This window comes from Austrofundulus limnaeus, unplaced genomic scaffold (genome assembly GCF_001266775.1).
Source record: "Austrofundulus limnaeus strain Quisiro unplaced genomic scaffold, Austrofundulus_limnaeus-1.0 Scaffold81, whole genome shotgun sequence".
Classification (NCBI taxonomy): domain Eukaryota; kingdom Metazoa; phylum Chordata; class Actinopteri; order Cyprinodontiformes; family Rivulidae; genus Austrofundulus; species Austrofundulus limnaeus.
Genome location: NW_013952483.1, coordinates 1,985,923 through 1,990,307, shown reverse-complemented (window position 1 = coordinate 1,990,307; position 4,385 = coordinate 1,985,923).

Sequence of the window (4,385 nt, the reverse complement as noted above, 5' to 3'; positions counted from 1 at the left end):
AGATAAGATAAGATAAGATAAGATAAGATAAGATAAGATAAGATAAGATAAGATAAGATAAGATAAGATAAGATAAGATAGACATTTCTTGTCACTGTACAGAGCACAATGAAATTACAGCTCAAAACACCCATTCAGAGGAAGACAGAATGTAAACACAGGAGAACAGGTGCCCTGGGTCATGCAGCCCCAGACCCCTGCACAGAGCAAGGATCATCTTCATGAAGACATCGTGAGGAGGCTCAACCCTTAAAAGAAAAACTAAAAACCACACAAGGATAGATGAGAAAAAAAACATCATATTACATCAACAAAATTTGACACACTATGGTGTTTATTGAAAAAAAACTCAGCGTAGGGCACATTTATTGGCCAGAGAAGTAAGATGAGTTTAGGGGGGGGGGGGTGTCTCTGTAGCCTGAGTAGTGTATGCACTTGTGTGAATATCTGAAAAATTAGCCTGAAGAATCGAGTCCCCAAAAATCCATGCAGCCATAGTTCCGAATATGGTTGTTAACTGTTCGTTCATTGTGTGCGGCCCTCAGCTTGCTCCAGGAACCAGACGGGAGTGAGAGTGGGGAAAGGTGGGGGGCAGGCCCTCAGTCGATGTAAACTTTCAGGAGAATTTAGTTACATGGCTCTTCAAGGCCATAGGAGAGCCAAATCTGTAATCAGTTGTTTGGGAACAGAAGACACTGTTTTCGGCCAGGCAGACAATAAGAATTTTCCATCTGCCTTCATGTTAAATAGATTTCCTAAAAATAAAAAGTTAAAACCGCCACTATTTTATGCACAAACAATTTTATTTACACTACTAACATAACAAGAACAGGCTCTAATTTCCAATGTGCACCTAAAAATAAGAATGCTGTCAAACACTGTTTATTGTCATCTTCAAAGATGGAGAAGGAAATTAAAAAGTAATGGCACTGAATCCGCAAACCTTGATTCTTGATTGTTTTTATTAGTTTGTTTTTTGTGTGTGTTTTATTCAAAGCCAGAGGGAAATGTAGTAAACAACTGAAATTCTATCCAACAATAGATATTCCTCACATAGTCCTGATACATTCAAGCATTTTCAGATGGTTCAGGCAGGGATAACAGTATGTTTCGGTTACATCCTGTAGATGGTAGCATTGTAAAAAAAAAAAAAAAAAAAAAATACTTTTCTGATTACTGCTTCCGTCCACACAAGTCTAATCATGCAGCAGCAAAGCTCATTTAATGCAGCAAAAAAGTCTTCTCTCTGCTTCATTTTTAGGTTGAACTTCACATGGTTATCCTCATTTGAACTTCTGAATTCCCTGCAATTTGCTGTGTAAGCGGTTCAATTTCAACACCTTCCCAAGGGTGCATGGCAATGATTATTCAACACTGACTCCACAGTAACTGTGTGACTGAAAGGAAGCAGAAAGCATGCAAGCTCAAGTTCATATGTGGACATAATACCTTGCAGAAAAGAAAACCTTAATAAGATGAGTGGTCCAAACAGTCGAAAGTGAGATATTTTTTTAGTCAGAGGTTTGATATGATGGATGATAATAATGTTTAAAATCTGGTGTCACTTTGGAGAATCAGAGCATCTGTGCCTTTTACCCTGAACTGCATTAAAAAATAAATTGAAAGAAAACATTTTGCATCGCCCTCACTGATCTGATGGTTTTGGGATTTTGAGCAATTCCATCACCACTCAGAGCTGAATTAGCCCGCTTCACTCAGTGGACAGCGAGCATTCGTCAGCAAACTCAGCAGTGAGATGCAACTCAATGGCAGTCAACATTTCCCCTAATGGGAAACAATTACACACTCAGTGGATTCTTCACTGACTTCTGATGAGACTCATTCACTGAGGAAATGGCCACGTAATCATGTGTGTGTAATGCGCTAACGCTGCTGATTGCTCACTGAGTCGGGCTCATGCAGACCCAGTCAGGGCTTCAGTTCACTCTTTAGCCACTATATGAGTCTGATGGCAGGAAAGAATGTGCAGTGAAATGGCTTTGAGTGTACAACATGTATAAGCAGAGGAATACCATTACTGTTTTTTATTTATTTAAATGGGTTCACACAAATCTCCCACAAAGCCAAATAATCTCTAATGCACCTCTTTCTCAGGAGAGTGACAAAGTGAACAAAATGTGGTGGGAAAGAGGCACTTTTTAGGATTTATATTTACTGATGCACACATTTGCAAATGCCTCTGCTATGCAGTAAAACTTAATGCAATTTGTTTTTGGTGTTGAAGTCTGTTTTATACAATGAAAGTCTCATATTAGATCGAAAAAGCTCAAAAGCAGTATTTTTAAAGGCTCACAAGTTTAACAGAAGAAGGTGGTTACAAGGTGGTTTCACTCTTAGACATGACTTATCCAGAACACTCTCTGCTGTCTACTTGTATTGATTTTAACTTCATTCATTCATTCATTCATTCATTCATTCATTCATTCATTCATTCATTCATTCATTCATTCATTCATTCATTCATTCATTCAACTAAACTTTTTAAAAACAAAGGCAATGTCGCAGTTAGAGCTGTTGCCTCCCAGCAAAAAAGTTGCCAGATAAAATCCCATCTGGGGCCCTTGAGTTTGCAGGTTTTCTCCATGTGTTCTTGGGTTTTCTTGGGGTACACTGTCTTCCTCCCACAGATGAAAAAAAAGATAGAGATAGAGATAGAGAAAGAAAACATAACTGTTAGGATAATTGGTAAATTGTCCCTAGGTTTGAGTGAGAGCGTAAATGTCCTTGCAGTGACTGCTGGACATGGGCACAAGTGACCCCAGTGACCCTGAAAAGAAGATGTGGGTGGAGAAATGATGCCAGTTACTGATTTGAAATGCAAATTCAAAGCATGACTTTCAATGAACATGTCAGGCTTATCACTGTTATCAAACAGTGTTTTTAGGTATAAGTACATTTTTGTGAAATACAGTTCCATAAAATAAAGAATAACTACATGTTTTGGACTTATATTATTCTTCCTGGTTAACCGAAACAATTGAAACAAATGAAACAGATTTTGCATAATTGGTGGTTTCACAAAGAGTATACTTTTTAATCAGATGAGGGGAAAAATCTTGATTAAAACTATACTCTGTAGTAAATTCAAAACACAAATAAAAGTGAACTTGAAGTATTTTCTTTCCAATAGATGGATGCTGATTGCTTCAAAATTGTGGTTTTATTGCATGCAGGACATTATAAGAATGCAATTTTTACTCATACCATTAGTCGAAACACATTGAGTCACAAGATGTCTTTATTTTCTGAAAGTAACAGTTAATTTTGTCTTAGAAAAGTAGCTACTGAAACTATTTTTGTCAGCATGAGCTACATTCCAATAAAAAAATCCTACACAAAACAGATGTTAAAAAAATCCGTTTGTGTCTGGACTTTAGAAAAAAATGATTTGTTCGAACTTCACTTTTTTGCAAAAAGTGCACTTCAACAATGAATAATCACACAGTGTAACAGGACGGTGGGGGTGGCTGCTGATTGAATTTTTATCAGTCAACATGTCAAATGATGCGTCATTCCTGTTTATCTTGTAAGAGTTGAGAACAGCCCACAGCCTGAAATGTCAACTGGCATAATCAATGGCAATCTATGCTCAAAAAAATTCTCATTATTTCTGTTTGTCCTTGTGATTACGGAATGAGAATCTGTCCAATACTCACATCTGATTAAAAAAAATTCTATAAGTATGTGCGTTAAATAAAAAGGCATATGCACCTTGGATGAATCAAAAGGTGCAAAGAAAGAAAAAATAATCAGGGTTGTCAAAATAGTTTTTATTGAACTGTGTTCACAGCGATTAATGCAGGTGACCAACCTGAAATTGATTTAGTATTCCACCTGCATAAAAAAACTCTAAAGCACCGTGAGGTGTTTTTTTTATGTTTCTCATTCTTCACACATATTCAGTGTTATTACAAACTTTTTTTCGAACAATAAACTTTTAAGAAGTCTTTATATTGTATATATGTAAAAAAAATAAAAATAACAAATGTATCCTTTTGTGTTGAGGCAGAGCTACATCTATCATCAACATTAGTATTTGATGTGGTGTACAGTATTTTTGCACTGTATTCATTTTTAGCAAATGTTTATTTATTTATTTATTTATTTATTTATTTATTTATTTATTTAATATGTTTAATCTAATTTATTGTTCTGTTTTATTAATTGTGTGTTTTTGTATTTATAATCTTGCATCATACTGCTATTTAACATCATGTCCAGGGGACTACAGATGAAAAATAGCTAATTATTATGGCTTTTTTATACAATGGAATGTCATATATTTTATTAAGTTGTACTGTCCCCTTTTTAAACACACACACACACACACACACACACACACACACACACACACACACACACAC